Here is an 11,547-nt window from a genome sequence, read left to right as displayed (position 1 = left end):
AAATTTATCAGGGCTTCTACTCCAAGTCCTTACAGCTAATAGTAGACATGATTTTTATGTATACATCCCCGGGTTCAACTGTGTCAACAGGTAGCTGTTTGCAGGAGATGTGAATGGAGATTATAGATTGGGTGGGATGTCAACTCTGTATATGTGAGGATACTTATAGGTGTATAAGTGTTCTAAATTTGAACCTGGCCCTCTAGGTTACTATGAAGGTAAATTTGTCAAGAGAGGAGTATATAATACATTTACTTAAAAGTGTGTTAAAAAGAAGTTATTGGTGTGTGTGTGTGTGTGTGTGTGTGTGTTTGAGTGATAAGAATAGTGTTCTTTGCCACATCTACTCTGAGGATAAAGACCATTATCAGCAATCAGACTGGGGACATCCCAGAAAATGTGGATATCACTCTGAAAAGACACACAGTTATGGTGAAGGGCCCAGAAGCACCCTGCAGAGGGACTTCAACCACATCAACGTATAACTTAGTCTCCTTAGAAAGAAAAGGAAGAGGCTCCAGTTGACAAATGGTGGGGAAATAGAAAGGAACTGGCTACCATTCACACTATCTGCAGTCATGTACAGAACACGATCAGAAACAAGGAGGCATGGATCAGACTGTCGGGCCTCAGAGGGAGGGTAGGGGAGGGTGGGGGTAAAGGGGAGAGATCAACCAAAGGACTTGTGTGAAAGCATATGAGCCTAACCAGCGGTTAAGGACAACAGGGGGGTGGGGGCATGTGTGGGGAGGGGTGTGGGCTGGGAATGGGGGGATGAGGACAAATATGTGATACCTTAATCAATAAAGAAATTTAAATAAATAAATAAATAAATAAAAAGGGTATTGCACTGGGCTTCCGTTACAAGATGAGGTCTATGTACACTCACTTCCCCATCAATGTCGTTATTCAGGAGAATGTTTTTCTCTTGTTGAAATCAGAAAGACATTTCTTGGGTGAAAAATATATCTACAGGGTTAGAATGAGGTCAGGCATTGCTTGCTCAGTATCTCAAGTCCAGAAAGATGAGTTGATTCTTGAAGGAAGCAACATTGAACTTGTATCAAATTCAGCTGTTTTGGTTCAGCAAGCCACAACTGTTAAAAACAAGGATATCTGGCGATTTTTGTATGGTAGGTATGTTTCTGAAAAAGGAACAGTTCAGTAGGCTGATAAATAAGATCTAAGTTGTCCAGCTATAGAAACACAAAATGGTGAATGATTTGTTATATTTTCAATATTTTAAAGATGCAATAAAAGTCTTATATTGGAAAAAAAGAGAGATAAGACTAGCTGTCATGCTCATCTCACAGCTGTGGTGAGAATTAACTGACTTAATGGTTATGAAAAAGCTTTGTAGCCTACCAGCATTAGATAAAGAACATCACTCTTGTTTTCCTGGTATAATCTTCCATGAAATATTCTGATTTTCTACTCTGTGGAGACCTTAGGCAATGTTGATTCTGCATTGATGCACATTGAGTCATGATGGTCTTCAGGCTGCCTGAAGCTGAATTAATAGGTGGTTCTTTTACCCTTCTTTTGGGCTAGCTCACTAGCTCCAGTCCTTTGAAGTCTTACTTTCATCCTGATCTACGTCCTGTCTGATTTTTCTTAAATTTACTCATAAACCAGTTGTTCTTATTTATCCTCAGGCTAAATATTGTCAACCGATATTGATCACTCTTTCTTGGAAACAGTCTATATTACATCAACTCTTTCCAATATCCAGAAGGAGATACCCCATCTCTTCTCACATTTTGCAGCATTTTAAAGTCAAAACATCCATGCAAGCAGTAGGCATGCTTTTGCACATTTTGCAGATGGAAAATCTAGACTCAGAGTGGTATTTGTCTAAGGTCATTAGGCAAAGCTTATATTTGTTAAACCTGGGACTGGAATTTAGGTTGGTCTGATTACAAAGTCTATGTTCTTTCTCCTATGCTTAAGATAACTTAATAAACCTCAAAGGTATATATTTACACTGTTCTCCTTTTAATGTTTTGAACTCATACAGCCAGTGCAGTAAGAAGAACCAGGGATTCCTCCTGGAAGTAACACAGGCCAAAGTTCATTACAGACCTCTTTTAGAAAGCTAACAGGAAACAAATGGTGTTGCATTTCCCTGTAGTCTGTCCATGCCCTAGGCCAGTGGTCGGCAAAATCATTAGTCAACAGAGCCAAATATCAACAGTACAACGATTGAAATTTCTTTTGAGAGCCAAATTTTTTAAACTTAAACTTCTTCTAATGCCACTTCTTCAAATTAGACTCGCCCAGACCGTGGTATTTTGTGGAAGAGCCACACTCAAGGGGCCAAAGAGTCTCATGTGGCTCACGAGCTGCAGTTTGCCGACCACGGCCCCAGGCAACAGTCCTTGCAGTTTACACAAAGTAAAAGCCAGTTTGCTGGGGGGGAGGAGGGAGGGCATGGATCAGATTTAAGACCAAGCTGGGGAAATTTGGCCATGGTAAATATTTGGAATAGGATTAAAGATCATAATCTAGGCCAATTTACTGGCACAACTAAAAGAGATTTACAAAACCATATTCAGCCACCACCTAATCCCTATTCGAATAGCTATTATCAAAAAGACAAGAAATAACAAGCTTTGAAGAGTATATAGAGAAAAGGGAACCCACATACACTGCTGGTGGGATTAATAGGTACAGCCACCATGGAAAACAGTATGGAGGTTCCTCAAAAAAATTAAAAATACAACTAACTACCATACGATCCACCAATTTGTCTTCTGGGTATTTATTCAAAGAATATAAATCACTAATTCAAAAAGATATATACTCCACTTTCATCATTGTGGCATTATTTATAACTACGGGCCCAGCAAGCAAAATCGCGCAAGACCCAGGACCCAGAGTCCTGCGGCTTGGCGGGACCGAGAAGGAGTCCCAGAGCCACCACCGCCATGGGAGGCGGGACCCAGAAACCCACCCACCACCACAGAGGGACCCAGAAACCCACCCTTGCCTCAGGTCAAGTCCTCCAGAGTCAAGTCCCCACCCACCCGCAGGCGCCTCACGGAACACACAGCCCTGCTCACCCCACTCACGCAGCCTCCTGCTAATCAGTTGTGTGATGACCACAGACTTTTTATATAATAGATAGCTAAGTTAGGGAAACAACCTAAGTGCCCATAAACAGATGAGCTGATAAAGACAATGTGAGACACACACACACCTACACACACACACACACACACACACACACACACACAAACATGCACTCACACACTGGAATACTACTTAGATATAGAAAAGACAAAACAGTGCCATTTCTGACAACTTTGGATGGACCTTGAGGGTATCATGCTAAGTAAAATAAGTCAGATGGAAAAGGAAAAACAAAGTATAATTTCACTTATATGTGGAGAATAAAAGCAAAAAATAAATGAACAAAAACAAACTCAGATACATAACAGATTGGTGGTTACAAAAGGGGAAGGAGGAACAGGGGAGGGCAAAATGGGTAAAGGAGGTCAAATGTATGATAACAATGGAAACTACTGTGGTAAACATGCTATATAGTGTAAACAGATATCGAATTATAATACTGTATACCTGAAGCTTAAATAATGTTATTAAAAATATTACCTCAATTAATAAAATATATTTACTTGATGATTAGATCTGTGTCATTTGTATTATATAAGTGATTGAACTTGATTAGTGACTATCTATAGTGTATCTGCTAACATTTTTTTTAATCCTCACTCAAGGATATTTTTCCATTGATTTTAGAGAGAGTGGAAGAGAGAGGAAAAGACAGAAAGAAACATCACTGTGAGAGAAACACATCGATTGGTTGCCTCTTGCTCATGCCCCCACCAGGGCCAGGGCCAGAGAGGAGCCTGCAACGGAGGTATGTGCCCTTTACCAGAATCAAACCCGGGACCTTTTGGTCTGCAGGCTGACTCTCTATCCACTGAGCCAAACCGGCTAGGACTATCTGCTACTTTTTAACTAAAATATTTCAAGCCATTTAAAATATATTTTAGTGGCATATAATTTGGTTAATCCCATAATTTTTGAAAGAATCTACAGGCAATATGAGGCCTTTTTATCCTCCTGAAATCACAGAATCACAATTGGCTAAAAATTATCAAACTTAAATCTTGAAATATTCAAAGAAGGCTGGCATTTGGAAACCCATAAAGCTCAAATAAACTCTTACATATGTGAAAAAATACATTTCTCATTCGTACCATATTGTTTTCCTTGCTCCATAAATGTATTTACTCTAACTGGTCTTTTGTTGACTTACCAAAAATCTTTAGTTCAAAAATAGGTCAAAGGAAATTTAATTATCAAGGTAAAAAAGGGAGATCGAAGATGGCTGCCAATGGGAAGGCAAGCTGCAAGATAGTGTGTAAGTGAGAGAATGAAAGGAGTGTGTGTGAACGTATGGGGACTGTCTATTTGTGAGTGAGGGACAGCTATATCCCAAGGGACTGTTGGGGACTGCCAGACCGGGCTCTCCTGACCGGGCAGCCTCCACTACTGCTGAAATCTCTCCTGACCTAGAAGACAAGGTAGGAAAAAATACCCAAGCAGAACAGCATCTAGAAATAAAAAACTTAAAAAACAGGAGGAGAGCCTAAGGAAACTTTGGGACACAACCAAACAAAACAACATCTGCATAATAGGGGTGCCAGAAGGAGAGGAAACTGAGCAAGGAATAGAAAACCTGTTTGAAGAAATAATGACAGAAAACTTCCCTGAGATAGGGAAGAAAAAACTCACACAAGTCCAAGAAGCTCACAGAGTCCCAAACAAAATGAACCCCAAAAGACCGACACCAAGGCACATTATAATTAAATTGCAAACACCAATGACAAAGTAAGAATTTTAAAAGCAGCCAGAGAGAGACAAAGTTACCTACAAAGGATCTCCCATCAGACTAGTGATGGATTTCTCAACAGAAACACATCAGGCCAGAAGGGAACGGGATGAAATATACAAAATCATGCAAAGGAATGGTCTGAATCCAAGAACACTGTACCCAGCAATGCTATCAATCAAAATTGAGGGGAAATCAGGAGCTTCACAGACAAAAAAGGACTAAGGTAGTTTATTACCACCAAAACAGCAATGCAAGAAATGCTAAAGGGTCTGCTGTAAAAAGAAGAAATAAGAAGCGAAGAAGGAACATAGGCATAAAGAATAAAAATGGCAATAAACAAGTACCTATCCTACCTAATAATAGGGTAATATGCAAATAACCATCACTCCGCTACGCCCACGATTGGGCAGCAGGAGGCTTGGGGGTGGGACTCGGGGTGGCCTATCCTGTCATTGAGAGGCGCAGGGCACAGGACTCGCGAGTCCCGCCCCCCGTGCCACCACCGATCTGGCTGTTGAGAGGCACGGGGCGTGGGACTCTGCGGCCGATCTGGTCATTGAGAGGCGCCTCTCAACAGCCAGATCAGCAGTGGCGTGGGGGGCGGGACTTGCGAGTCCTGCGCCCTGCGCCTCTCAATGACCAGATCGGCTGCCGATCCGGGCTGTTGAGAGGCAATCAGGCTGTTGAGAGGAGCGGGGCAAGCACTCGGGCGGCCGATCCGGTCATTGAGAGGCACGGGGGGCGGGACTCGCGAGTCCCACCCCCCCGCGCCTCTCAAATACCGGATCAGTGGCCGCTGAGGGGGGCTGCCGCGGATACCCGGCTCCCCTGCCATCGAAAGCGGGGAGACGGAACGGACACCCGGCTGCCCTGCCATCTAAAGTGGGGAGGGGTGTCCGCTCTGGCTCCAAGGCCAAAAAGCGGGGAGCCGGTGTACTTGCCAGAGTCCATTAAGCAGGCCAAGGAGCTGGACCTTGCGGGGCTGGGCATACAACCCCTCTTCAGCTTGAGCTTTGAGGAGGAGGAGCTGCAGCAGCTGAGGCAGGTGGGACAGCATCAAGCAGTACCGCTCACAGGCGACCATCTTTGAGATCAATGCCTCCAGCCGGGACCTGAGCAGCCAGGTGATGTGGGCCAAGCGGCAGAAGGCCTGCAAGGCCATCGCCAGCTTCCGGCAGGCCCGGCAGGAGCGGCAGGAGGGCCTGGCTGGTCCAGCCTCGAGCTGCCAGTGTGGCAGGCGGAGAAGCCTGGGGAAGAGGAGGAGGAGGAGGAGGAGGAGGAGGAGGAGGAGGAGGAGGAGCTGGGAGAGAGCATGGAGGATGTCTCATAGAGGTTGTGGGCCAAAAACGGCAACAGCCAGGACCTGAACGGGGAGCCAAGAGGTGGAAGGAGGAGGCCCAGCAGCTGGACCAGGATTTCTATGTCCCGTATCGGCTCCAAGATTTCGACAGTGAATGGGTCCTAAGTGTTGGTGGGGACCAGAGGTGCCTTTGAGCAGCAGGTGGCTGGTGCTGTCCTGGACCTGATGGGCGAGGCCCAGAACCTGACCAGGGGCCGGCAGCAGCTCAAGTGGGACTGGAAGAAGAAGCGGTTTGTGGGACAGTCAGGACAAGAGGACAAGAAGAAGATCAAGACAGAAAGTGGTGGCTCCATCAGCAGCTCCTACAAGTGGGACCTCTACCAGAAGTGGAAGCAGGAACAGAAAATTGCCATATGCTCAACATCTGAGCCCCAGTGGGCTGCCAGCAGTCGGCCCTGTTGGCAGTGCTATTTCGGCCTGATCTAGTCGGGGCATGTGCAGGAGGCAACCAATTGATATGTCTTTCTCACATCCATGTTTCTCTCTCTGTCTCTCTCCTTCCCTTCTACTCTAAAAATCAATGAAAAATGTCCTTAGGTGAGGATTAACAAAAAAACCAACAGTGCATACATACACACATATACCAAAATACATGAATATTGGAGGGTTGGGGAGCAGGGCCCCATAAGTGCACAAATTTTGTGCACCAGGCCTCTAGTCAATAATAACTTTAAATGTAATTGGATTAAATGCCCCAATCAAAAGACATAGGGTAGCTGAGTGGATAAGAAAACATGACCCATATATCTGCTGTCTACAGGAAACCCACCTCAGAAAAAAGGACTCACACAGACTGATGGTGGAGGGATGGAAAAGGTTTTTCAGGCGAATGGAAATGAAAAAAAAAAAAAGGTGGGGTAGCAATACTTATATCTCACAAATTAGATCTCAAAGTGAAGGACATAATAAGAGATAAGGAAGGCCACTTCATAATACTAAAGGGAGCAATCCAACAAGAAGATGTAACTCTGGTAAACATATACGCACCGAATACAGGAGCACCCAAATATATAAAAAAACTTCTGGAGGATATCAAGGGAGAGATTGACAGCAATACAGTCATAGTAGGGGACTTTAATACCCCACTAACACTTCTGGAAAAATCCTCTAAACAAAAAATCAGCAAAGAAACATCAATCCTAAATGACACACCAGGTCAGATGAAATTAATTGACATCTTCAGAATATTTCACCCCAAAGTCACAGAATATACATTCTTCTCAAGTGCACATGGGTCATTTTCAAAGATAGACCATATATTGGGACACAGGCAAAGTCTCTTCAAATTCAAAAAGATAGAAATCATATCAAGCATCTTCTCAGATCACAATGGCATAAAACTAGAAATCTACAATAAACTACAATAAAAACAATTAAAATAATCAAACAGAATTCTCTGGGGAGAAACCAAGATGGCAGCAAAGGTAAACAACTAAGCTGCCGCCTTGCACAACAATTTCAAAACCACAACTAAAAGACAAAACGTCTACCACCCAGAACCACGGGAAAGCTGGCTGAGCAGAAGCTTTACAGCTGAGGAGGAAAGAGAAAGGAGCACAAACGCTGAGAACCTGAGGTGCGGAGGTGCGCGAAGCGGGCTGGTGGCGGGCGACTGGGCGCACGGCTTTTTCTGAACCCGAAGGGAGACAGGCTCCCGATCTCTCTGAGGTCCAGTTTCTGGGGACACGTGGGGGACCCAGATGCCTACGGGGAGAAGCTGGGCTGTCGGCCATCGGGTGACTTTTTTGCAGAGGTGTGCCCAGCAATCATTGTTTACTGCGGTGGAACGCGGGACGCAGGGACTTGGGAACACAGAAAGGCAGAGATGGATGAAGGCAGCCATTGCCGTTTGCCACGCCCTAGCCTAGTGATGCCCTGAGACCCCGCCCCACCCTGAGACCCCGCCCCGCACTTGTACAAACCCACCCAGGCTCCACACAGCAGCTTTTGCATGTAAATGGCCTCTTCTGTGGAAGCTTAACCAAATAAACTGCAGCTCCAGTCACACTGCTCCAAAACGGCCAAATCCCAAGCAAACAGGAGAAAACTGTAGTTCTTGCTGTAGCTCCTGCTGGGTGGCCTCAGACAGTGGCTGACCTGCACCTCATTGGAGATCCAAAAATTAGTGTATCTAGTGATAGGTGTGAGACGACACCAGATTTCAACTACTCTCATAAGGGACACATTCAAGAGGCAGACTTAGTGAGCACCAAAGCCCTACTGGGACAAGTCCCGCCCCATAATCGTGTCTCCAGCACAGCAATTCTTCCGTTATAGACACAGCGGGTCTTCACAGCCAATTGGCCTGGAGGTCAATTTCTCCCAGTGACACCAACAACAATCAAGACTTAACTACAACAAGGCTGTACACACAGTCCACAAAGGGGTTCATCAAGAGTGTCCACCCCAGGCAACTGGGAGGCTGACCCATTGAACTAATAGGACACCTAGTACACAAAGCTACCCTACCAACTCAGGGAAGCAGCGAAAATGGGGAGACAAGGAAACAGATCACAAACTAAAGAAATGGAGGAGAACAAATGATTGGACATAGAGTTCAAAACCACGATTATAAGGTTTTTCAAGAATTTCCTGGAAAAGGCCAATAAATTTAATGATACCCTTGAGGATATGAGAAAGGACCAACTAGAAATTAAACATACACTGACTGAAATAAAAAATATTATACAGAGACCCAACAGCAGACTAGAGGAACGCAAGAATCAAGTCAAAGATTTGGAATACAAAGAGGCAAAGGACACTCCTCCAGAGAAGAAAGAAGAGAAGAGAATTCAGAAAGTTGAAGATAGTGTAAGAAGCCTCTGGGACAACTTCAAGCATACCAACATCAGAATTATGGGGGTGCCAGAAGAAGAGAGAGAGCAAGATATTAAAAACCTATTTGAAGAAATAATGACTGAAAACTTCCCCCACCTGGTAAAAGAAATAGACTTACAAGTCCAGGAAGCGCACAAAACCCCAAATAAAAGGAATCCAAAGAGGACCACACCAAGACACATCATAATTAAAATGCCAAGGGCAAAAGACAAAGAGAAAATCTTACAAGCAGCAACAGAAAAACAGTTAGTTACCTACAAGGGAGCACCCATACGATTATCAGCTGATTTCTCAACAGAAACTATGCAGGCCAGAAAGGAGTGGCAAGAAATATTCAAAGTGATGAATAGCAAGAACCTACAACCAAGATTACTCTACCCAGCAAAGCTATCATTCAGAATTGAAGGGCAAATAAAGAGCTTCACAGATAAGAAAAAGCTAAAGGAGTTCATCACCACCAAACCAGTATTATATAAAATGGGTATTCTTTAAAAAGAGGAAAAAGAAGAAAAAAGTAAAGATAAAAATTATAAACAACAAATACATATCTATCAACAAGTGAATCTAAAAGTCAAGTGAATTAAAAATCTGAGGAACAGAATAAACTGGTGAATATAATAGAATCAGGGGCATAGAATGGGAGTGGATTGATAATTCTCAGGGGGAAAGGGGTATCTGTGTGGGGGGTACGGGAAGAGACTGGTCAAAAACCATACACCTATGGATGAGAACAGCGGGGGGGAGGTAAGGGGAAAGGGTGGTGGGAACTGGGTGGAGGGGAGATATGGGGGGGAAAAGGAGAAACAATTGTAATAATCTGAACAACAAAGATTTATTTTTAAAAAATCAAACACCTTGAGGCTAAATAGCATGCTATTAAACAATGACTGGGTTGCCAAAGAGATCAAAGAAGAAATAAAAGGCATCATGGCAACAAATGAAAATGAAAACACAACAATTCAAAATCTATAGGACACAGTGAAAGCAGTCCTGAGAGGGAAGTTCATAGCTCTACAGGCCTACCTCAAAAAACAAGAAACAATGGTAAGAAATTATCTAACCCAACAACTCAAAGTGTTAGAAAGAGAGCAATAAGAAAAGGCCAGCATAAGCAGAAGGAAGGAAATAATAAAGATCAGAGCGGAGATTAATGACATAGAGACCAAAACAAAAACAACAAAAAAACAAACAAACAAAACAAAACATCAACAAAACCAAGAGCTGGTTCTTTGAAAGGATAAACAAGATTGATGAAACTCTAGCTAGGCTCACCAAGAAGCAAAGAGAGAGGACCCAAATAAACAAAATAAAAAATGAAAGAGGTGAAGTAACAACTGATCACACAGAAATACAAACGATTATGAAAAAATACTATGAATGACTCTATTCCAACAAAATGGACATTCTAAATGAAAAGGACACATTCCTAGAAAAATACAAGATCCCAAAACTCAACCAAGAAGAAACAAAAACCTAAATAGGCCGATAACTACCAAAGAAATTGAAACAGAGATCAAAAACCTTCCAGCAAACAAAAGCCCTAGGCCAGGTGGCTTTATAGGAGAGTTCCACCAAGCATTCAAAGAAAACTAAAACCTATCCTCCTCAGACTATTTCAAAAAATCCAAGAGGAAGGCACACTTCCAAGCTCTTTCTATGAAGCCAGCATTACCCTAATACCAAAACCAGATAAAGACACTACAAACAAAGAGAACTTCAGGCCTATATCCTTATTGAACATAGATGCTAAAATCCTCAACAAAATTCTAGTAAATCAGATTCAGCAATACATTAGAAAGATCATACACCATGACCAAGTGGGATTTATTCTGGAGATGCAAGGATGGTACAATATCCACAAATCAATAAATGTGATACATCACATAAACAAATTGAGAGACAAAAATCACATAATCATATCAATTGATGCAGAAAAAGCATTTGACATAATCCAACACCCTCTCTTGATAAAAACTCTTAGCAAAGTGGGAATAGAGGGGTCATAACTCCACATAATAAAAGCCCTATTTGACAAACCTAAACCCAACATCATACTCAATGGGTAAAAACTAAACTCATTTCCCCTAAGAACTGGAACAAGACAAGGATGCCCACTTTCACCACTCCTGTTCGACATAGTATTAGAAGTACTAGCCATAGCCAGAGGTCGGCAAACTCATTAGTCAACAGAGCCATAGTCAACAGAGCCAAATATCAACAGTACAACGATTGAAATTTCTTTTGAGAGCCAAATTTTTTAAACTTAAACTTCTTCTAACGCCACTTCTTCAAAACAGACTCGCCCAGGCCATGGTATTTTGTGGAAGAGCCACACTCAAGGGGCCAAAGAGCCACATGTGGCGCACGAGCTGCAGTTTGCCGACCAAGGGCCATAGCGATCAGACAAGAAGAAGAAATAAAAGGCATCCAAATTGGAAAAGAAGAAGTAAAACTGTCCTTATTCGCAGATGACATGATACTGTACATA

General features: G+C 43.1%; 1 pseudogene across 1 annotated transcript; it reads left to right on the top strand.

The window, feature by feature from the left end:
* The first annotated feature begins 212 nt into the window (after positions 1–212).
* On the top strand, positions 213–1,168 carry LOC307095424 (large ribosomal subunit protein uL6-like; annotated as a pseudogene). The gene is made up of 3 exons: positions 213–218; positions 361–607; positions 842–1,168. The product of its transcript is annotated as a large ribosomal subunit protein uL6-like (transcript).
* Positions 1,169–11,547: the final 10,379 nt, after the last annotated feature.

Source organism: Cnephaeus nilssonii (genome assembly GCF_951640355.1).
Source record: "Cnephaeus nilssonii genome assembly, chromosome: X".
Classification (NCBI taxonomy): Eukaryota; Metazoa; Chordata; class Mammalia; order Chiroptera; family Vespertilionidae; genus Cnephaeus; species Cnephaeus nilssonii.
This window is presented reverse-complemented; position numbering and strand designations above follow the sequence as displayed.